The sequence below is a fragment of the Pan paniscus genome, chromosome 9 (genome assembly GCF_029289425.2).
Source record: "Pan paniscus chromosome 9, NHGRI_mPanPan1-v2.0_pri, whole genome shotgun sequence".
NCBI classification, from domain to species: Eukaryota; Metazoa; Chordata; class Mammalia; order Primates; family Hominidae; genus Pan; species Pan paniscus.
Genome location: NC_073258.2, coordinates 106430447 through 106455373, shown reverse-complemented (window position 1 = coordinate 106455373; position 24927 = coordinate 106430447). Strand labels below are relative to the sequence as shown.

At 35.7% G+C, this 24927-nt stretch overlaps 1 protein-coding gene and 1 pseudogene across 11 annotated transcripts in view; both read right to left on the bottom strand.

The window, feature by feature from the left end:
• Positions 1-24927, bottom strand: part of GRIA4 (glutamate ionotropic receptor AMPA type subunit 4) — a 375233-nt gene that overhangs the window by 275014 nt on the left and 75292 nt on the right. The window lies entirely within an intron of this gene.
• Positions 3659-7859, bottom strand: LOC134731206 (60 kDa heat shock protein, mitochondrial-like; annotated as a pseudogene).

Genomic DNA, 24927 nt, shown 5'->3' with positions numbered 1-24927 from the left:
CTCAGACACAGTATGTTCTGTCATATGAAGGAATAATTTTTTTTCTTTTTTTAAATTTTATTATTATTATACTTTAAGTTTTAGGGTACATGTGCACAGCGTGCAGGTTTGTTACATAAGTATACATGTGCCATGTTGGTGTGCTGCACCCATTAACTCATCATTTAACATTAGGTATATCTCCTAATGCTATCCCTCCCCTCTCCCCCCACTCATAGGTGGGAACTGAACAATGAGAACACATGGACACAGGAAGGGGAACATCATACACCAGGAATAATTTTTTAAAAATATTTTTAAATGTTGTCTTTGGAACCCAACTAGGTTTGATCCAGATCAGGTGAATAATAATACATTATATTTCTTACCACATAGCTAAAACTTATTCACCTAATCTGTAAATTATTGTATGCTTTTATGATAATTATGTTTGCTTTATCAATGATTCACTACCTTGGTATTTACGATCTTCAAACAAATTAACTAATTAATTTTTCTTAATGGCTCCACCAAGAAAAAAAATAATTCTGAGATTTTATTGCTAGGGCTTACCTTATTTAGTTTTTATTTCCTAATAAAATAGTAGGAAACAAAAATGAAAATATAACCCATTCGTGTATTTAATATTTGCTAAATATCATCCATTCATTTTGTGAAAACACACATACTGGATACCATACTTGGTTTTGCAACTATTTCAGTTAATTTTCCATGAATTTTATTAGTCAAGTCTTTGACTCCCTTTTACCCTCTAGGGAAATGAGGCTTCAATAATTTATGCCTATTGTTAGGGTTCACAGACCTGTTATTGGCTAAGTGGCAGCACTGAAATTTGAACCCAGAACTAGCTTGTCCAAGGCCCATTCTCTTTCTCCAGATGTTTTGTATATAAACTAATATTAAATAAATCTACCAAACTTCAAACAGAAAATATCTAAATGTATGCCTAACATTTCACATCTAAGATACTCATGTCTCTTTTTTTGACATTGATTTATAAAATAAAGGAGAAAACTGGTGGCAATTCTTTCTATATTTCAAATAGAATACTTGCTGTGGTGGTGGCTCAGAGGCCAGGGATTTTTCTGACAATATAATGTGAGAACAGAACTCATTTTAAGGGTCTCTTCCATGACATACCTGAGGCCATTACTGCTTCCTACATATCACTAATCTACAAAGAGATAGCCTATGAAGTAGGAAAAAGGTGTTTCTTTTTACTACAGAGATTAAACCAGAATGAAAAGAACTTCTCACACCCTGACCCCAGGTCTCACGAGGACATGTATCGCAGCAAGGTAAGCTGGCCTGCAAATGTGAATTTCATCAAGGTAAAACTAGTTTCTCTGTGGATATAATTTGATTATCTGACCCTAATAATATAATAAGAAATAATAAACAAATAAAATAATAAAAGACTTCACTAAGGATATGCTACATGCTTGGGATTGCAGTACTGATGAATTGAGAATCTTAAATTAGTGGATAATTATCCCTAAAACTGTCTCCTCCAATTTATCCTGTTGTTAATACAAGGCAAGATCAACCACTTGTACATCAGCCCACAAATCTGGGTATCTTCCTTAAACCTCCTTCTACTCTCTTCAGAATCCATTGTTTCTCATCTGATACTGATCCTCAAATTCTGTTGATTCACAATTTTTCTTGTAATCTACGTACTGCCTCCACATCTTCCTGTCTTCACTATCAACATCTTAATGGAGGTGGTAGTATCAAACCTCCACCAATACCTATCCCTTTTTCTTCCCTCTTTTCCTGTCTGCCTCCCACCTCCTGCTCCTGGGTGTCTCATGTTTTTGCATGTGGCAGAAATACCGCAGAAGTGATGCTGTACCCTTCTCAGTGTGGAGGAATGTGATGCCTGTATGTCTTATTACTGGTGGTGTTACCTTCAATTACGTGGTTAAGATGGTGTCCACCAGGTTTCTCCACTGTTAAGTGACTATTTTCCCTTTAATAATTAAAAGGCATTTTATGAAGAAATGCTTTGAGACTATATAAATTTATGTTTCTCATTATACATTCACCTATTAATTTTAGCATCCATTGATGATTCTTTCCTGCAGCAATTATGACTGTGATGTTTACCTAATGATGATTTTCTGTTTCCCTTCCATCCTTCTACATTATTCATTGGAAGTTTACCATATGGAAAAGCTGGAGCTTCTCCTCCATCTATTTATTTATTCACTTATTTACTTATATCAATTTGGGCTCATAGGCATTGATTTTTATTTTATGGTAATAACACATTATGACCACTATTTAATTTTTTTACTCACGGTGTCCCAGAGCTACTCATTTGTAGCTCCTGAATCCTTTCCATATGCTTTTCCCAATCATTTCATAAGCATTTCCTTATTTTCTGACACCACAAGATTGTCCTTTATCATCTTATATTTTCCCTGCCTCAGATATAATCAGCCATTTTACTAAGAAGCCCTGGTTTTTTAATTGGAGAATGGATGCCAAGTGTGTTCATCATTACTGGAATGTTCTTGGAATGTCCACATTATGTGTAGATACTTACACACACATCTACACATCTACATTTACTTCATTTACTACATTTACTTCAACATCTAAAATTCAATCTCTATATTAAGTATTAATATTAAGTCTATATTAAATATCTATATTAAAAACTATGAACTCATTCTTATTTCAGCCCAACACAAGAGTGCTTATTCTAGCCTTTCCTCTTTTTTTATTTGCAACTTCTCTCTCCAACAGTGGGAAACCTGGTCCTTATCATCCATAATATTTTTACTTATTTGCTCAATGTTGGTATACATATAAAGTAGTTACAGAATTGCTAACCAATACACTTAGACAAAATTATTAACTAGTGTACCATATCTGGGTATGGTAACCAATCAAAATATCAAATAATATTTTCCCAAATTACCTAAGTTCTTTTCTTCTCTAATAACATATGAACCCAACTGTATTACAAATAAACAACATAACCATGGAGTTATTTGTAACATAGTTAGGTTCATATGTTATTATTTGTTTTTCATTTTAGCTTCTCTCTACATTCTGGTTGGGTGTTTTTATGGAGGAAATGTTATAAAGGACAGTGTATTACAGAAAAGTATACTGAAAGAAGTATCATTCTTTTCACATTCTTTCATTTCCATTCCCAGCCACCCTATGTTGATAACAAATCTCATTTGTTTCTGGTATTTGTTTTGAAGAGATGAGTGGATGAATGTATACTTTCTCATTCCCCCTTTATTACACGAAGGACAGCATACTATTGTTACTCCTTTAAAATTTTTTCTAAAATGCAAAAATGTCTTTTTGTCCAAAAGTACAAAATAAGTTATCTGGATGATGATGGCATCAAATCATTATTATGTTATCCACTGAAACTAGTAACTGATGGTTACAGTGATTTCCTTAAACATCAGCCAGCCATTTCTTCAATCATTTTCTTCAATGACTTCTCTGAAACTATTTGTGACAGACACTTTCCTGAGCTTCTCATCGGTTAATTAATAATGGCAAACCAACAGTCTAAGGGTTAGAACATGCTAATTCTCATATGTCCTCCCACTCCACCCATTCCTCCCATTCCAGGGTCCATCCATTAGGAATTTCCATGACTACAACTTCTGCTATAGTTAGCTGGTAGCCCACCCCAGCAGCACATGATAAAGCAGTCTTACAGCTTTAGCTGGATCAATAATTTTTTTCTCTACCACATTCGGAGAATCTCCAAACATAGCCTTATAATCAACTTCTGAGGAATTCTGCATTTTTAAACTATTAATGATCTTTCAACACCTGCATTCTTAAAATTTATCATTGCAAGAATTCAGAGTGTTCTTTTAATAATGTCTGCATCAACTTACCGATCTTCATTAGCTGAAGCTAGTGAGTCTAAGGATGGGACACACTGAATTTGAGCACAACTCTCTCTTAGAACAATGCCTTCTTCAACAGCAGCTCATTTGGCATTAAAGGTACCTGTAACTCTTTCTTTTCATTCATTTTAACATTACCTGTCCCATGAATTTTCAGTACAGGTATTCCATCTAAAAGTTTCCCCAGATGCTCATTTTGGCTTTCCTTTTTATGAATTGTGGTATTTAACTGTTCAATTACTTCCTGAATATATTTTTCAATTTAAGACTTGTTGCCTTTTCCTTTGAAGAGTATGGCATCATCTTTAGTCAGAATGACCTCTCCAACTTTTTCTAAGTCATGAGGATGAACATCCTGAAGATTTATTGTTAGCCTCTTTCATATATTTAACCACCAGTAGCAATAGCTATATCATTAAGCTGGTTCTTTCTATTGTCATCAAAGCCAGGGGTTCTGACTGCTATAATCTGAAGACAAACTTTCAGCCTATTCAAAATGAATGTACTTAGAGCTTCTCCATAATCATCTTCAGTAATTACTACCAAGGGCTTTCTGTGAGCATCAGCAATTGCAAGGGCAAGTACAATGAACTGGATGCTACAAATTTTCTTTTTGTTAAATAGAATATAGGTATCCTGGAATTCACATCTCTGACCTTTTGACGTATATAAAGCATGGGAAAATAGAACCTTGATCAAACTTAAGGCCTTCAGTAATTCCCAATTCATCTTTCAGTGTTTTTCCATCCTTTTATGTGATGACGCTTTTACTTCCAAACTTTTTTATTGCATCAGAAATGATGTTGCCAATATCGTTGTCTCAATTAGCAGAAATCATAGAAACCTGAGACATGTCTTTCAGAGGGTGTTACAGGTTCAGACTGCTTCTTAAGTTGAACAATTACAGCATCTAGGGCTAACATCACACCTCTCTTGATTCCCCTGGATTGGCAACAGTACAGTGGCAGTGATGGTGCATCCCTGGCCTCTTCCTTTATATTATTGGCAACATCTTGAGCAAGTTTAGCCTCAATATTTTTATATTTATCCTTTAAGTCAATTGACTTTCCAATGATCACACCATCTTCTATTACTTTGGAACTTCTTCAACTCTATTCAATAATCACTCTGCTCCTTTCATCCCTTAGTAACAGCTACAAAATCTACACTTGAAGCATTAAGGCTCAGGGAACTGCACCAAATTTTACATCATTGGCAAAAGCCCAGTTGAGATGAGGAACCAGGGCACTGGACACCTGCCTTATCTGGCAAAGGACTGCAAGTAATTGAAGGATTTCTGCAAAGCAGCAGCAAGACATGCACAGGCTGCGCACAGAAAGAAGCCTCACATCCCATCCCCCTCCGCCACTCCTCCAGCCCCTCAGCACAGCATTGCCTTGAGGGCAGTTTCCATCCCCTTCATGTTGGCAAGGCCCCACAATTGACATGCATTACACTTGGCTTTTTTTCCTTAAGTTAAATATCTTGGATATTACTCTGTATTAGTTTATAGAGGTTTTCCTCATTCTGTTCTAGTTTCTTAGTACTGCACTGTGTGGATGTACGAAATTCTGTTCAATCACTCTCCTATGTATGAGCATTTACTTCATTTCCAATATTTTGCAATTACAAACAGTGCTGCAATGAATAACCTCATGCATGTGTATTAGCAATGTATATTCAGGGTAAATTCCTAAAAGTGTCATTGCTAGATAGAAAGGTAAATGTACATGCAGTTTTATTAAACATTGTTAAATTCCTCTCCAAAAAGGTGTGCAAGTTGGCATTGCCACTAACAATGTGTGACAGTCCCTGTTTCCCCGTAGTCCCACCAAGAGGGTGTGTTGTCATACTTTTTAGTGTTTACCCATGTAATAGGTGGGAACTGCCCTTGTTTTAATTTGTACTATTTCTCTAATTGTGTTTGTATTTGAACATTTTGGGGGACCGGATGTACTCGAGTAAGCTCTCTCTCTCTCTCTCTCTCTCGTCAGTTCAGGTCTTTCTCTTGTTTTTCCATTGGGGTATTGATCCTTTTTCCTTCAATTTTATGTGTTCTTTATGTACTGGGGAGATTACTCCTTTCTGTTACACATTGCAAACATTTTCTCCCAGTTTATCAATTGTCTGTGATTTTATTTATGGTGTTGTTTTAGTTTTTTGTTTTTAAATTTGTAGTTGGTTTATTCTTGTTTTATCTCCTCTGGATTTTGAGAAGTACAAAATATTTCACTACTGTATAATGAAATTAAAGAGGAATTCACCTCTGCTTTCTTCAGTTTCTTGTTTGTTTGAATTTTCTTTTTTACATTTAGATTCCTGGTCTATTTAGAATTTATTCTGGTGTATAGTATGAGGTATGCAACTGATTTTATTTTTTTTCCAAATGGTAAACCAGTTGTCCCACAAACATTAATTAAAAAGTCTCTCTTTGCCCAGTGATGCCCCAAATGTGTTACCTATATCATATAATAAATTTATATGTGTATTTGAATCTATATCTGAGCTTTCTATTCTATTCCACTGACTTTGTTGTCTATTATTGTGCCATTACCACATTATTTTAATTATAGAAACTTTGAAGTGCACTTTTATATCTGGTAGAAGCAGTGTTCTCTTATGGGTTTTCTTCTCCAGTGTTTTACTACCTCTTCTTGCATGTTTGTTTTTCCATATGAACTTTTATTATCAACTTGTCTTACTACATAAAAAGTCTGATGATGTTTTTATAAGGATTGAGTTAAATTCATAAACTAACATGGGAGAAACATCGCTATAATGTTGAATAATGTAATACAAGAAAGGGGATGTCTTCTCACTTATTCGAGTCTACTTTTGCATCTTTTCGGGATGTTTTAAAATTTTTCTTATAGAAATCTTACACATTTCTTTTTAAGTTTATTCTAGAATGTTTAATTTTTGTGTTTTAATTGTAAAAGGTATTTTCGCATCTTTCTTAGGAGTTCTACTTAAGAAATTCCTGACACCCACTCATGTCTTTCTTTTAAAAATGCAAATTTGTCCATTTTTTGCAACCTTTCAAAAGCCTCTATTTTTATTAAGATGAAGAATGAGCTCCTTGGCTAGGTCCACCAAGAGCTTAGTCTTCTGGTCCAGATGTCTATTTCTCTGACCATTCTCTTTTCTCTGTGGACTATAACCACACTGGCCAGTTTTCTTTCTATAGGGCCTTTGCATATCTAACTCCCTCAGTTTGTAATGCTCTCATGTACTTAACCACTACCTCCTTATCTAGTCAATTCTTAGCCATCTTTCAGAACTCACATCAAAGTCACTATCTCTAGAATGCCTTTCCTGATTTCTAAATTGGACACCCTTTTAAAAAGTACTCATAAAACCTATACTTCTTCTTAGCACTTCCCACAACTGAAATTAAGTAATAATGATGTTTTAAGTTGACTAATACAAGCAGCATGGGAGAATGGGCCATTTCTTTAGTGGCTGCTACAGAACTTTGTACCTTGTAGGCCCTCATTGAATGAAGAAAGAAAGCCTATACATGTTAATTTGTATTGAATAAGCATTCAATATATTTATAGACATAGAGGAATAATGAATTATAGATATAAGATATTTGTATAATGCTAGAATATCAATAGATTTTTAAGTCCTCCTATTTGCTTGTATGTACATTTTTGCAAAAGCAGTTAAAAACTAGTATTTCTTTTCAACAAAGAAAATCATTTCCAGCACTTGAATGTACTGTGGCTAAAAGGTTAGATGACATAGGTTAAGTCTATAAAAATTTATAAGAACCTGCCTATTAATTATTTATCCCATTAGGCTTTGGTGTCTAATGCAGAAAGGGTACAAGGTCATAGGTTTGACAGTTTAGCAAATTAAAAATAAAATCATAGTCTTAACTCTTTTCTATGTAAAAGTGTATCAAAAAGTCATTTTTAAGAAAACTTAAAACATTAAAAAGTGAATGTAAAAAAATCCATAATTTTACCTCCATTGTGGAATAACTACTGTCTTCCTGTTTACTTCCAATATTTATTTGTTGGCTTATATAGCTTTAACATAGTTGTAATAAGAGTGTATTTAAAAAATTGTATTTTGTACTTCACCTAATGTGATTTCATGAACACTTTTCTTTATTGGTTTTTAGTTTTGAATTCTATCGTTTTTATGGCTACATAAATTTCCTTACATTGATGTCTCCAACCTATTTAACATTTCCCCTGGACTACAATTGGTAAGGCTACATTATTTTTCAGAGTTTACTGCAAGTACCCACCCCTGCTGTACTCAGTTCTGCTTTTCACATATGTTATAATGTCTTCACACAAATCTTTGAAGTTTTTGAATTATTTATTTGGAATAAAATGATAAGGAATGACCATATGAATCAGAAGATAGAATGAACTCATTTTTGTTTTATTATCTAACTGTACTCTAAAACAACAATAACAAGTCACTATTTAACTGGTTGCTCATAAGTTTTGTGCTTATTGCATCTTGACATTAGTATAGGTTGATTTTTCTTACTTTAAATACATAATTATATGTGAAAAAGAATCCATGCCTAAGTTCAATCTAGATTTCATCACTTTTCTAGCAAGTTGACACTGGACAAGTAATTTATCTTCTGTGTCTTATGCCTTTAATCCCAGCACATTGGGAGGCTGAGATGGGCAGATCACTTGTGGTCAGGAGTTCCAGCCCAGTCTGGCCAACATGGTGAAACCCCATCTCTGCTAAAAATACAAAAATTAGCTGGGTGTCATAGTGCATGCCTGTAATCCCAGCTACATGGGAGGCTGAGGTACGAAAATTGCTTGAACTCAGGAGGTGGAGGTTGCAGTGAGCAGAGATCATGCCTCTGTACTCCAGCCTGGGTAACAGAGTGATTCTGTCTCAAAAAAAAAAAAAAAAAAAGGAAAATAATTTTGCATATCTTATAAGATTGCATGTGTTAATATGTGAAAAATGCTTAAAAGAGTGTCTGGCACACATCAAATGCCATCTGTCTTATTTGTTGTTATTACTTTGATTTGTTAATATTTATTTTTTATCTTTTTATTATATAAATGTCTTTTCATGCCCTTTCCCATCTAGGTAGCTTTGGTTGTAGATATTTCCCATTCTTTGGTTTTTCATTATGCCTATTATTATTATTTTATTTTACTTGGTTTTCTAATTATATAGATGTGTATATGTGTGTGTTTAAAATTTCATACACTTATATTTACCATTGTGTTTTCTAGTATTATTGGTCCAGAATCATCACAATGACTTGGGAATTTATTTCTGTTTTCAGCTGCTTTATTTTATATTTAATTAATAAAACATTATGGTTTATCATTGAAAGTGTAGATAGAGATAGCTTCTCTTCGACAACTAGGAAAAATATTAATACACAAATGCAATGTAATCCCAGGCTGAAGTGGGAGGACCTCTTGAGGCCAGGAGTTTGATACCAGCCTGGGTAACATAGTGAGATCCTTTCTCTAAACACATTTTTAAAATTAGCCAGATGTAGTTGCAGCACCTGTATTCACAGCTACTTGGGAGGCTGTGGCAGGAGGATCACTTGAGCCTAGGAGTTCAAAGCTGCAGTGAGCTATGATTGCAATGCTGCACTCCAGTCTGGGAGATAGAGTGAGATCCTGCCTCTGTTTTTTAAAACAATGCAAGTGGCTAGAAAAAAAAATTGGTATATTACTATGATCAAATATCTACTCTTCAGTAAAATATATAAATTAAAACGTTTACTTTTAAAGTTACACACCTAACTTTAAATGAAGTCAGTTTAAAATTTCATAGTATTAGGTCTAAATGTGTATTATGCTTATTCATTTGTTCTTCTGCATTTTCTGGTGCCGTCACACATCCAACAAGTAGCACTTTTCAGGTGGAAGAGGCCAAGTGAAAGTGCAATCTCAATCAATGATTTCCCCTCACTATTTAATTGCATTTAAGGAGGTTAAAATTGTGTTTGCCTCACACCTCCTGAAAGTAACAGCCAATACTTTAAATAAACCTTGTTTCCTATTCATATGAACACATGCACTCTCTCCTATAATGGAATTGCATTCTTGATCAATACATAGTAGATGTATTGTGCTTCAAAATAAGGAAATGCTTTACTTAAAATCATGCAGTTACATATTCTAAAGCTCCTTGATTGTCTTGAGAGATCTATGGACTTCCAAAAGTAACTTCCAAGTAGATGTAATATGAAGACATATCCTATCCCATATCATCTTAATCTGTGTAAATACACTTCCATTGCAGTCAAGAACTTACTCATTCAACAAATAATGCTGAACATTGACTACATGCCAAGCACTGTGTTAAGCACAGAAGATATATTTGTAAGCTAGCGGGTAAAAAAGCAAAGTAAGCAAGCAATTTCATCACTGTGTGGCAAATCCTATGAAAGGAATGACAACAGCACGATAAATGGGCACAGACGAAAAGTGCCTCAATCGGTCTCAGGAGACCAAGAAAAACTTTCAAACTAAACCAGAATGGGGAATAAGCCTCATCAAAATTGGAGAGAGGTTTCACCAAGTATAGAGGCAAGAACAAGCATAAGTTCCCAGGTAACTCAGAATGATTGACATTCAAAGGAATAGGGATGGTTGAGAAGCTGGCGAGTGAGGCATAAATGTTCATGGATAGCCTTTCATGACACCTGAAGAATTTGACTTTATATCAATGAGAAAGAAAAGTCAATATAGATTTGGAGTTTTGAAGGCAATCTTGTTTACTGTGAGGTGAATACACTGGAGAGGAACAAAGCCAGAGGCAGGACAAGCAGTGAAAAGGGAATGCATTCATCCACATAAGAGTTGACAGTGGCTTGAACTCATTTAATGTCAGTGGGAATTAAAAGAAGAGGAGTTTCAAAGTAGACCTGACTTGGCATTTCGAATGCATGGATTTGAAGGCTGAAAAAGAGAGGAGTTAAAGATAATATCCCAATTTCTGGCCTGAGCATCTGGGTAAATGGAAGCTATCATCAGTATATAGACATCTGCTGACAAATAAGGGAAAAGAAACAAGATGCAATGCAGGATTAGATAGATTCATTGAAAGTTTGCCAGCCTCTGCCTAATTGTCACATGGGATTTGAGCACTTTTGTTGTCAGTGAGGCTTAAATATGGAGGAAAATAATTGGGCCACATGGGATTGGAACTACTAATAGGGATGATCTACTCTGGTTTAGCAATATGTGTCTGGCATCAGCTTGCAATTGCCAACACAATTGTTTCACTAATTAAAGAAGAGGAGAATGATATGGTAGGATTCTGGAAATATGTTCACCTATCTGAGGTTCAAGTGTTACACATAAATGAGCTGACTCATTCCCCTCTTTCTGCAGCTACATAATTAATGCATCACATCAAGTCAATGGTTATCAAAAATGTTTCTGCAATGTGAGTTTTGTCACCGTCCCAGAGGGATGCTTAAGGTGGCACCTATGTGCACTCTTCATGTATTACCAGTGTCATATAATAAAATATCACATCTCTATGCTTTATTGGGCAGTATAAATATGTGTGGATTTACCATAGATATTTATTCAATTGACAAATATTTATTGAGTGCCCCACTAGGATCTAGGCACTGTTCCAGGTGCTGAGAATACAACAGTGAATAAAACAGACAGTGTTCCTATTTTCATGGGGCTTTTAGTAGTTGAAGACAGGTGATAAACAAGTAAGTATGCCAGATGGTGATAAATGTTATGAAGAGTAATAAAGCCGGGTAAGGGGAAAGGGATGTGTGGGTAGTGGTTGGATAAAAGAGTTGTGTAGTTACTACTTTAAGTAGGGTAGTTTAGGAAGACTCTTTGATAAGGTGATGTTTAAACTGAGTGAAGGGCTGAGGGACAGAGCCCCGTGCATGTCCATGGGATAAGTGTTCCAAGCAGAGGAAATAAGTGTAGAACCTTTCAATTTATGTGCAAGGTGTAGCAATAGAAACAAAGATAAATAAAACCATAGCCCTTGACCTCAAGGAACTTACATCGTAATACAGGAAATAAAAAAAATAGAAAGTAGAATGTGTCAAGATGAAGATAAAAGTTATGACATTTCTTCTAGAACGGACTGAAAGAAAATACTAATTAAGAACTGGAACAACAAATGACATCAATGTTGCAGCCGTCTCCAGATGACAGAAGATTGACAATGCCTGAAGCTATGATCTTGTTCCAATTTCAATGTGGTCATGTGATGTGATCTTGTATAGAGAGTGCAGCTAGTGTCCTGAATAATTCTATCAATCTCACTCACAGGTTATCTTTGAAATCAAATAACAAGTTGGGAACATCCTACAAAAGATTTCTAGGAAGGGGTTTGTCCTCTTCCTGCTCTATTTGCAGCACATAGCACAGAGGAGGGAACAGGGACATGGTTGATCCTCAATAAATATTTTCTGAATGAATAGATAACTGAAAGAGAAAATAAATGCCCAGCATTTACATGATATTCATGAAGACATAGCTTGTCAGTTTCGGCATTAGTAAAGAGTACAAAGGAAGACATGAGCACTTGATGAAAAGTCTATAAACTCTTAAACAGGAAATAGTTGTAGGAAGTTAGGATAACTCAGCAGCACAGACCAGACTGACATGGCATATTCAGCAACTGGGTAGCTCTTTTGTGCAAAGACTTGGGGCTGACTTCCTATCTAAGTGGCTGCCCCTTAAATAGCAGCATGTTCTGCGACTAGCAGTTGCAGCTGCAAAACTAAGGAATCATCATGACATGTGCAGAGTGAAAAGTCCTGTCATTCCTAAATAGGTCTTTCAGCCACACCTGCGTGTGGATCATAATTAGTGTCTAGTGTCATCAACAAATATGACAGATAACAATATGATGTGCTATATGCTATGAATAGGAGAGTGGAAGACAAAGTGCTATGTCCTCATTTCCAAGGTGATTATTTATGCACATTCTCTCTGGTGTTCTGATGGATTATATACAAGAAGTTTTCCTTGGTTCCACTGGAATTTACTTGAGGCCAGAATTACTTCTACGTTGATTTGATTCCTTTCGTGTCTCATTGCAAAGCAGTTCATTGTTACCAGGGAAACAGATTCAACTCCGAGTGCCAATGAATAGCCCAGAGAATTATAATAAAATGGCCTCTGACCCCACCTGAGTGCCACTGAAGCCATATGACTACTATCTTAATTTGATACTTCCCTATATGCATAAATAATTTCAGGGCAACCAAAAGATGCCATGTTTTTCATGAGGTTTATACAAAAACATAAGTCCTACTTTAGGCAGTATTATGATGCCTAAAACAATAATCTTGCACTATAATTACATTAATTATATGTCACATTAACACTTTTCCGTTATAGACATTTAATATTAATTAATATATATGTTATGGTTCTAGAAGTCACTAAAAACCTCATTTGTTTGCACATAGTATCAATAACAATAAGTGAAAATAGTGAGTACAAAATCAGTGACATGGTAAGTAGAAACTTCTAAATGAATGGACTCTTTTTCCTTATTTCTAGCATGACATAGTAGCATATGTGAGAAATGCAGAGGAAGGGCCATGTTTCAAATCATTGCCATCTCCACTACTGGGCTTTAACTTTGAGGAAAAAGAAAATAAGAAAAGGCACTTAAAGGTGGTTCTTAACCTGTGTTGGAAAAAAGCATGCCTTTGAAAAGCTGTTGAAAGCTATAGGCTCTCTCTCTTTCACTCCAGAGAAAGGCCCAAATGCACATATGAGTATATGTACCCATTTTGCCTACAATTTTAGGACTCTCATGACTCATCTAAGAAAACGATATATTGGCATAAAAGACTCAATTCACAATTTGCGCTCATTTCACAATTGCACCACCCCTCCCCCCACTCTTAAACACAGTTCTTGGCACACAGTGGAATGAAATAAATCTATCTTAATTAAATGGGTGAATGAATGGATGTATGAAGGAGCACAGGGGCTTGGCTTCCAAACAATTCAGGTCTTCTTGTTAGGGAGCATCTAAGGTAGAGGGCATTCTGCAAAGGTTTGCAAAGCACACCTGTGCCTTCTTTGAAAAGCAAATTTGCATGTTCTTCTCTTCTAAAGCACATGCTTCCTCTCCATCTTTCACAGTCATGTCCTTCCACCTTTGCCCCACCTTTTAGCAGAGTCAGGCTCTTTTCAGGCCTATTTTAGCTTAGGGGTTTTTAACCTCTTTTTATTGAATGAATCCTGAGAGTCCTAAAGTTGTAGGCAAATTTGGCATATATACTTGTACATGCATTTAGGCTTTTTTTCTGGAGAGAAAGAGAGAGAGAGACTCTAGCTTTCATCAGCTCTTCAAAGGCATGCTGTTTTCCAATACAGGTGAAGAACTACCATTAAGTGCCTTTTCTCATACCACCAAAACAGTCACACTCTGTGTTCCATTTAAGTGCCTGTTTTCCTTTTGTTCTATAATAGAAAATAATAAAGTAACAAGTATGCTAGAGAATACAAAAAATAGCTATTTCAGAATATAAAATATATCAGGAAAAGTCGGCTGGGTGCGGTGGGTTCCATCTATAATTCCAGCACTTTGGGAGTCCAAAGCAGACAGATCACCTGAGGTCAGGAGTTCAAGATCAGCCTGGCCAACACGGTGAAACCCCATCTCTACTAAAAATACAAAAATTAGCTGGGGTTGTGGCACGTGCCTATAATCCCAGCTATTTGGGGGGCTGAGGCAGAACAATTGCTTGAACCCAGGAGGCAGAGGTTGCACTGAGTAGAGATCACACCACTGCACTCCAGCCTGGACGATTAGAGCAAAACTCTGTTTCAATAAAAAAAAAAAAATCAGAAAGAAATATGTCAGGAAAAGTCTATTCTTACATCTCTTTGATATTGTATTTTGTGCAGAATAAAATAAACCTTAAAAATCCTTTTCAGGTGCAAACATTTCAATTAATTAAATTTCAGTAAGAGATGAGAAATGGTATCTAGCAAATGATGGAGTGCTATTTATAGAGTGCTTATTCTATTTAATAGAATGCTTATTATTAAATTTTAAAAACCTTTAATAGACAACATTCACTTTGATACATACTGAATGCACTTAGGAAGCCCCCAAATATGATTTAATGACTATATATAACAACTTAATTTTATTTTCACACTTAAAATAAATGGTTTCATTAAATCAGTAAATATTTATTAAGGTTTTATTTTGTTGTTAGCCTCTGTGATATACATTAGAATAGAGATAATGAGAATAAGACATCGCCCTTGTCCTCAAAGCCCAGTAGTAGAGATGGGCAATGATGACACAGACTAAGAAGTCCTACTTTAAGGGCACACCTGGGCCACTGTGTGAGCCAAGGTCAAGTACGTAACATGCCTTTGGGGCTCAGGGGAAGCTTGAAAGAGGAAGTAACTTCTAAGTTTACCAGTTTGAGTGTACTGGACCCAAGGAAGATGAGGTGGGCAGATATGGTGGGTGATCAATGAACCAGGTAGTGAGGGCAGCCAACATAAAAGTCCCGACATAAAAGAGAGGTTGATGCCTTCAGGAAATTGAAGATTTCTTCAGAAGAACTGAAATGCCAAAGAATTGAGTCTTTTATGTCATTGAAGTGCTTGTTTGCCTTCTTTTCAGAGAGGATGAGGACCTTTTACAGACTTTTTAACAAGGGGATACAAATTGGATCCAAGAGAGACTAGAATACAATGGTATACAATATTTGATGTGTTTAGATGTCAATAGCTGAGAGAAATTAGTTTGAATACTCAAGCCTCTAGAGTTTGGCTTCCATAATCTTCAGGTTTAAGTAATGGCTCCTAGCCAAGAAGTAACCTTAAAAAAATAGCAACTAAATTCTCATCTCCTGTCAAAGAAGCAGGCATTTAGACAAACAAAAATAAATATAACTATATAAAGAAAAAATGACTTCAAGGCTGTGCTCCAAACGCAGTCAGAGGTTGGTGCCTTGCAGGTTAAGAAACAAATGTTGATTGACTGGAATTGTTTAGGAAAGGCTACCCTTTTCAAATCACAGTAAGACTAAATGGAAAAGCAAGACAACCACGCCCCTACCAAACACACACACACACACACACACACACACACACACACACACACACACACACGCATACACTCTCTCTCTCTCTCTCCAGGATGAAAAGCATAAGTAGCTCAACAAGACAAGGACAGAAGGCCCAGGCCATGGGCCTCCCATGGGGTAGTGTGCCTGGCTGACACCAGCACCACAGGGAAGAGAATCAGCTGGGAAGGGATGGAAGATATAAAAGCTCTGTAATAGGACCTCTCAAACACAAACCAAAATAGATCAAAACCAACAAAGCTGAGAGGCCAAGTATAGTGTTCTGCAGGGCTAAAACGCAAGTTGAGAATACATATTTAATTTTTTTCCCAAAGATTTTAAGTTCAAATTAAGCAAAGAGACAGTGGTTTGGCATGTAAAAGATGAATTGGGGTCTGCATAGCAGAATAGGAGAAAAAGTGTGAATTAAAATAAGATCTTGGGTTCAGACTTCCTACTGAACTAGCTATGTACCCTTGCACATGTTACTTTGCTAACTTGAGTCCCCAGATTCCATATCTGTTTAGATTTTTGTGACCAATTAAGTGGTCAGTCAATGGTAGCTGTTATGACTATTGCTATTAATAAAAATAAGTAAAATCCTATATTGCCTAAAATGCCTCTAATATGGTAGCCACTTGAAATGTGGCTAGTGTAATTAAAGAACTAAATTTTAAATTTTATTTAACTTTAGTTAAATTTAAAATCCTTGATATTTAGTTATTAGAAAGCTTTATGAAAACATATGAGAAAACATTCTAAAAAACATTTATGTTTGGAACCACGTAAATATATGAATCAAATTTTTCAAGAGTAAACTTTAGGAACTTTAAATGTAGATGAAATATTTCCACTGTAAAATTGACATCTGAATTAAGATGCGCAGTAAGTGTAAAATAAACATCAGATTTTGAAGATTTTAAAGAATGTATTAATAAAATAATTAATAATATTTATGTTGATTATATGTTAAAATGATAATATCGTAGGTTGAAATAATAATATTGGTTTAAATAAAACATTGTTAAAATAATTTAACTTGTGGCCGGGAGCATTGACTTACGCCTATAATCCCAGCACTTTGGGAGGCCGAGGTGGGTGGATCACGAGGTCAAGAGATCAAGACCATCCTGGCCAACATGGTGAAATCCCTCTCTACTAAAAATACAAAAATTAGCTGGGCATAGTGGCATGCTCCTGTTGTCCAAGCTACTCAGGAGGCTGAGGCAGGAGAATCGCTTGAACCCTGGAGGCAGAGGGTGCAGTAAGCCGAGAACGCACCACTGCACTCCAGCCTGAATGACAGAGTGAGACTCCATCTAAAAAAAAAAAAAAATTAGCTTGTTTCTTCTTAAAAATGCATTACTAGAAAATATAACGGTCATTCTATTGGACAGGGCTAGTTTACCTCTTCAAAATAAGTATCTTTATTGGAAGTTACTGGTGGTTCATGCAAAATAAGTAATTCCCCAATGTTGCAGAATTAAAAATAATTACCATTTATTAAGTCCCTACGGTGCTGTAGATCATGAATTTGCAAAATTCTTTAAAGACCAGATAGCAAATATTTTAGGCTTTTTGAGTCATACAATCATAACTACTCAACTGTCTTTGTAATTAAGAGTAGCCATAGAATGAGCCTGGCTATGTTCCAATAAAACTAGAAAAACAGGTGAAAGGCTGGATTTGGTCCATGGGTTGTAATTTTCTGAGCTCTGTGCTGTAGATATTTCTCAAGACATGTTTCATACAGTATTTCTAATCCCAACTGTGCTGTCAAATAGAGCCTATTATCCATATTTAGGAAGGAAAGAAAGAAATATGAAATACTTGCGCTCTGTTAGCGTTTATAATGATCAAAAATGTAAACCAGCATTTACAAAGCAAGAGGGTAATAACATGCTAAAAAGAACTGCCCTGTGTAAATATGCAGGAAAAAAATGCCAGATTCTTACTCTGGCCGTCAGTAAGATCCTGCATCTCTCTAGAATATTTACGTTCCCTTTTTTAAAGTCTTGAGTTAAAAAAAAAATAGATTGCTCTGCATCAATCATTGGGAAGGTTTACTGTATTTTCACAATCGAAACCACTGCTAGAGATTTTTTAAAAATTAGTCATTTTCAGAAATCTATAATCTCATACAAGTTTTTCTTTCCTCTTGGCCAGATGTCTTCTGCCAGTTTGCTGATAAAACTGCATATTGAACAGATGCAAGAGTGGAGTGCTAGATAAGAACTATTTCATAACATGCACAATTAGTTGAGTTTGCAAGAGAGTAAATAGCAAACTTTATTAGTCATGTTTTTGGTCTAATTTCTTTTTTATTAATGATGGCTTGATTTGACCCTTCCCCTTTGTTTTATTTGTTTATGATGTTTAATCACTGGCTGCTTAAAATATAAAGAATAACAACCTATTAATAACATAAAGCGGTGCAAAGATAACTGAAGCTTTCAATGCCCTCAGTAAAATCTGAGGCAGATATGATCAAGCTCTTTAATAGCAGAATATGATGACTTCAGAGTCTAGCGTGTGTGTTTTTTTTCTTTTTGAGAAGCACAATGTATGCCAAAATGTCATAATTTTATTTTGCATGCTTCACGTCCATTTATATTTCAGTAATGCACAAAATGGCGTTACTTAACTGAAGTAAAGTATACTATGAGTTAGTGTAGTAATCTATATTGTTATTTGCATTACTTCATAAATAAAAAATTACCCAGTTTATGTGTTACAGATGAGATCACTGTATTTTTGCCTGATTGCGATTCACGCACTGACTTGTGAATGCAAAGTCTTTTCTTTCACAATTCCATATCCCTAGAATTTGACTTTTAAAGTTGAAATAATGAGTTACCAAAAAGTTATATAAAAGCATAATTAGACAAATGGCTATTTTCAACTTAGCAGTTAAATAAGTATGGTGAGCTATCCTTTCGATTTGTCAAGGGGAACATCTTAAGATGAATTTTTCCAGGTTGATCTTATGACTTACTCACTTTTGAAAATGGTGCTACTCTCCAGTAACAGGAATTAAGCTACAGAAGTGTAAAGCAATAGCATATGTTCCAGTGATATTTAACATGTCCCAGTTCATATCACATGTCTCCAATAGCACTGGTTTTCTTGAGAGTAGAGGCCCCACTGGAATGTAAGCACGCTAAATAATAATGTTTGCTATGGTGTCTTAGACCCAGAAATCACTCGTTTAATGGCAACTTTCTTTTTTTTTTTAAAAAAAAAAGAGGAAATGATTATATATGTAATGTGCCTAATGCAGATCTGACCCATGGGGGGTTCTTAATAAATGGGAACTATTATTCTATCTGTCATCATTGTTGTCACTGTCATCATCATCATTATCATCAATCCAATCAAATTTTTATATCTCCTAAATTCTGTTACATCCTGGAACTGCATCTTTCAAATAGGTCACCACTATGGGGTTCACTTATTACTTAATTTGTGTTGATTTTACATGTTCTCTTTAATGCATAGTTTTACAATATAGAAATATATATTTACATTTTTACTTTTTTTTTTTTTTTTTTTTTGTGAGACGGAGTTTTGCTCTTGTAGCCCAGGCTAGAGTGCGATGGCACCATCTCGGCTCACTGCAACCTCCGCCTCCCTGGTTCAAGAAGCTCTCCTGCCTCAGCCTCCCAAGTAGCTGGAATTACAGGCGCCTGCCACCATGCCCAGCTAATTTTTGTATTTTTAGTAGAGACAGGGTGTCACCATGTTGGCCAGGATGATCTCGATTTTTTGACCCCCTGATTAGCCCACCTCAGCCTCTCAAAGTGCTGGGATTACAGGCGTGAACCACTGCGCCTGGCCACATTTTTACTTTTTAACATGTGTTGGCATTTAAAATACACTTTAATTAAAAAATAACTTATTTACTCATCAAAATAATCTTATGAGGTAAGTACTATTGTTATCTTATTTTACAGATGGGGAAACTGAGGCATAGTTGTTTAGAGCTAATTTTTAATTAAGCCAAGCAAACTACTTATTATCCAGATACCTTTATAAAATTCAAATTAGATTTTCATGAGAAAATTGCTGCTTATGGCTAAAGTGTACAAAGTAAACAGACTACATTGTCTTCTAAGAAACTTTTTTTCCGTGTTATTTTTATTTCTTCATTTTTGTTTCCTATATTTAAAAACCACTTTCTGGAAACAATTTTTGTTGTTGTTGTTCAGTCTTGTCACTCTGATCAAGCATATATCAGTCTATCTAACTGGGTTGTTGTTACCTATGGAAGTATGTGCCACAGGATCCTGGCTTTCTGCACTTGCTTCACTCAGGAAAAGTTATTTATATTAAAGAAAATTGATATCATCAGTTATTTTTATATTAGGGAATCGTAACAATGCTTCCTTCTCCACACATGTTTGCACACACACAAGCCCACACACACACACCCTGTCTCAAAAGGCCAGTTCTAACTAATCTCCATATAAGAGAATGGCCAGACCTCAGGATCCAAAGAAAAACTGGCCCTTCCTATTTTAAAGATGAGGAAATGAAAACTGAGTTTAAAAGACACATATTCATTCAGAGGAAGAAGAAAAAGATTGGCCAATTAACTCATGGAGTTTAAATATTTATTCTTGAAGTTGATTATGATTCCTTAATAACTTTGCCTTTATTAAAAGTGAGCAGAATCTGAAATGTGAATTAAAAAAAAAATCTCTGGAAAAGGTCACATAGATCAATCTCCATCCTTGGCAGGAAAATGACTACCCAGCATGGGTGGGTGAATGTTCTCTTAAAAAGTTCTGAGAGCATGCACATATCTTTTTATTTCAGATATTTACATATTTCTGTTATTTGAACATCTTCATCACGGATGTAAGCATATTGTTAAGAAAGCTTTATGCGCATTCCTAATTTCTTCATTTGGAATGTTTGCTTCAGGAATATCTTTTCTATGTCAACAGCCCCATTCAGACCCTCTCTCCCCCTCTTTTTAAGAGTACTGCACCCCTATCAGAGTTGGCTAATTTCTACTAGGATATAAGTGACTGATTACTAATTAAAATGTTAAGCCATACACAGCAAATTTAAACACATACACCTTGAAGACTGTTCAAATATTAAGTTTGTACAAACACTATCAATTCCTTAAAGAAAACAAAAATGAGTAGCTTGTGTGAGCAAGTGAATTTGAGCCAGGTTAAGGAAATAATGGAAATTATTAAACATAAGGGAAAGGTAAGAGTAAACTTGCTAAAGGCAGAAGCAGTGAGAGTTGCCATGGAAATCAAGGAATTCTCCCTTTCCAATAAGGCAGAAAAGTTACAGCTTCAAGAAGGGGGAAGGCATTGCATTTCTTCTCACTCTCTCAATCTTTCTGTCTATGACGTTGAAGAAAAAAAAGATGTAAGTATAGACACTAAGGGAAAATGAAATCAAATGATTCTTGGATCCTGCCAGGACCAGCAGAAGGTGGTCCTAGATAAGGGAGTTAGCTAAGGTATAAAGATAAGCACTAATTAAAAACTTGTGGCCCAGAAGCTGCCAGCAGGAACTTGATGGTTTTTCAATGGAGATGGACTAAGCTTCAAAGTAAGAAATAATCGTGCTTCCCAGTGTCTGCTAGTTACAACCTCACAAAGCTCTGCACTGCAAAAGCCATTTGCTAGAGGCTGGACTCTGAACCACAAAGTTCTGGGTTGACTGCACCAGAGGCATTGTATTACATGCCTTGTGGATACTAAGGAAAAGGAGAGAGAATAAAATCAAATTAAAGCTATAACTACACCAGGAGTTTTAATCAGAAAGCTAAATGTCCTGTTCAGTGTTTTTGAAATCCTTGTTCCTAATTGTGGTCCTTTTTTGGTATCTATCATCATGTAATTCTCTAAATGATAGTAATATCTGGCCAATAAAATGTGTAATGTTCTCAAGAAAATAATTATGACACTGAGAATTTTAGGGGCCTGTTTATAGAGAAGTACATTGCTGGCTTTAATTTATCCATAATTCAGTTCAATTTCCTATCATGTGGTTTTACAATAGAACTGAGACTCCAAGTTCTAGGTCATTAAAAGGGTCAGAAAAAACGTACACAACTCATCATACTTTTCTAGGATATTTGCATTTCACTAAGGCACAAAGCCTTAAATTTTGTCATCGGAGAACAGGCAAAGGAGGGTTTGGACAAAGGCTATTTGAGCATTTTCATTATGTCTTAAGTGACAGCAGAAGTGCTGTCCCCTGCTCTAATACACTTTCCCTTTTGCCAAATTACACTTTCTCCAATTTCACCAAATTCCATCTCTTCTTGGTGATGCCTTCAAATAACCAGGGTCATGAATAATTGCTAAACTACTTAACATTTTCCTCATAAAATATATTTATTGGCTTAATATCATATAATCATATTGTGTTTAATGCCATTTTTAGGACTAAATGTAAACATTCATCTTCTATTTTTGTTACCTACCCCACTCTCTCTCTTTGGCCCTTGCTGTTCATCTGCCAGAGTATTTTCCCCCAGTTCATCAACTATAAGCCATTTTTTTTTAGGTGTCAACTTATATGTCTCATCAGAAATGCCTTCCTTGATCACCTAAACTAGATCAGATCTTCCAATATAAACAGCGGTAAGACTTTTTTTCCTAGCACCACCATCTAGCTAATGACATATCATCTGTATATTATGGCGTTACCAACAACCACTCTGCTAACAGAATCTCTTTACCATAGCAGGTGGGTGTAAGACAGCTATGTTGAAGGAATGATGGGTAAATTGTATGCACCATGAAAACTATGCCTCTCTATTTCATTAACCCTTATGTCTGCATCACTTAACACAATTCTGTTGCATATTAGTAGCTTAATATATATTGTTGAAAGTATGTATTTATTTCCTATACCACTTTATTTTTTATTTTTATTTATTTATTTATTTTTTGAGACGGAGTCTCACTCTGTCGCCCAGGCTGGAGTGCAGTGGCACGATCTCGGCTCACTACAAGCTCCGCGTGCCCCAGGTTCATGCCATTCTCCTGCCTCAGCCTCCCCGGTAGCTGGGACTACAGGCGCACGCCACCACGCCCGGCTAATTTTTGCTGTATGTTTTAGTAGAGACGGGATTTCACCATGCTAGCCAGGATGGTCTCGATGTCCTGACCTCGTGATCCACCCGCCTCGGCCTCCCAAAGTGCTGGGATTACAGGTGTGAGCCGCCGTGCCCAGCCACCACTTTATTTTTAACCTATCTTTCTCATTCTTCTTTTCCAGAGACTTTGAAGATCTGTGAAATGTGCCAGTTAGCATATAGATAGATAGATAGATAGATAGATAGATAGATAGATAGATAGATAGATAGAGACATAGATATATAGATATAGATATAGATATAGATATAGATACAGATATGAGACAGAGAGAGAGAATATTTGAGATAGATGTAAACCTAGGAGGACTACCTAGTTTCTTCATATAGCCACAGTGTTTTGTTCTCTACTTAGGTCTATATATGCAGTTATGCTTGAATCATGATTAAAAATTTCATTTCTTTAAAAACAAAGTCATCTATTGGTGTTGATGGAAATGAAGAGAAAGTGAATATAAATAAAATTGATAATCATGCCTTTATAAACATATCTAGAAACTTTAAGGATAAGTTATATTCCAATGCATTTTAGAGTTGAAATGATGTGTTATAGTGACGCTGAGCATCTGTGATTGAGAAAATCTTAGTGTGTCAAGTGTTTTCTGCCTAGCTCTGAGCTCTCTCAATACTAAGAGCCCCGCATCTGCACTGGTATCTCTCACCTGCAATATGGCTATGCCTGACCCATCGTCATAATTCTGAGAACTATGTCACTGTCCAAGATGCTTTATATCTATAGACAGCACTGTCATTCTCCATGGAGGAAACCTTAGTTCTTCAATTGCTGACTATCTTTTATCTGATCAGTTGCCAAGTCCTGATGTGTCCAAGGTCTACAAATATCTGAAGACCCAAATATAATTTCACCTTCCTCACAGAATCTTCCTGGTCTCTTCCCCAGGAGAAGCCCCTTCAGCATCTGTCTCTTTCAAGTAACACATTACTTTCTGCCTTCTATATAGCATAACTGCACTAGAATCTGGCACATAGGAGCACTAGGCAATTTAATAATAATAATAAACATTGACGTACACTTGTTATCCTCCTAACTACACTCTAAGATCACTGGGGGCCAAATCTATGTCTTTTTCAAATACATATTTTTTAGCACTTTACATGTCCATAACAGGAGAGCAACTCATGTGTTAATTCTTATAGATTGACTTCTCACATGGTTTCTCAAATTCTTCTTTTTTACCTAGGAAACACCATTCTAGAAATCAGTCTTTGGAAATAATTTATAACCAATTCTTCAAAAGCAATTGCTACAAAAACAAAAATTGGCAAGTGGGACCTAACTTAACTAAAGAGCTTCTGCACAGCAAAAGAAACTATCAACAGAGTAAATGGTCAACCTACAAAATGTGAAAAAAAATTTCACTAACTAAGCATCCAACAAAGATCTAATATCCAGAATTTATAAGGAACTTCAACAAATCAATAAACAACAAACAAATAACTCCATTAAAACATTGGCAAAATACATGAACAGACACTTCTCAAAAGATGACACAATGGCAGCCAACAAACATGAAAAAATATTACACATTCACTAATCATCAGAGAAATACAAATCAAAACTACAATGAGATACCATCCCACACCAGTCACAATGGCTATTACTAAAAACTCAAAAGACAACAGAGGCTGATGAGGCTACAGAGAGAAGAGAATGCTTATATACTGTTGGTGGGAATGTAAATTAGTTCAGTCACTGTGGAGAGCAATTTGGAGATTTCTCAAAAAACTTAAAACAGAGCTACCATTAGACTTAGCAATCTCATTGCTGGGTATATATCCAAAAGAAAACAAATTGTTCTACCAAAAAGACACATGCACTTACA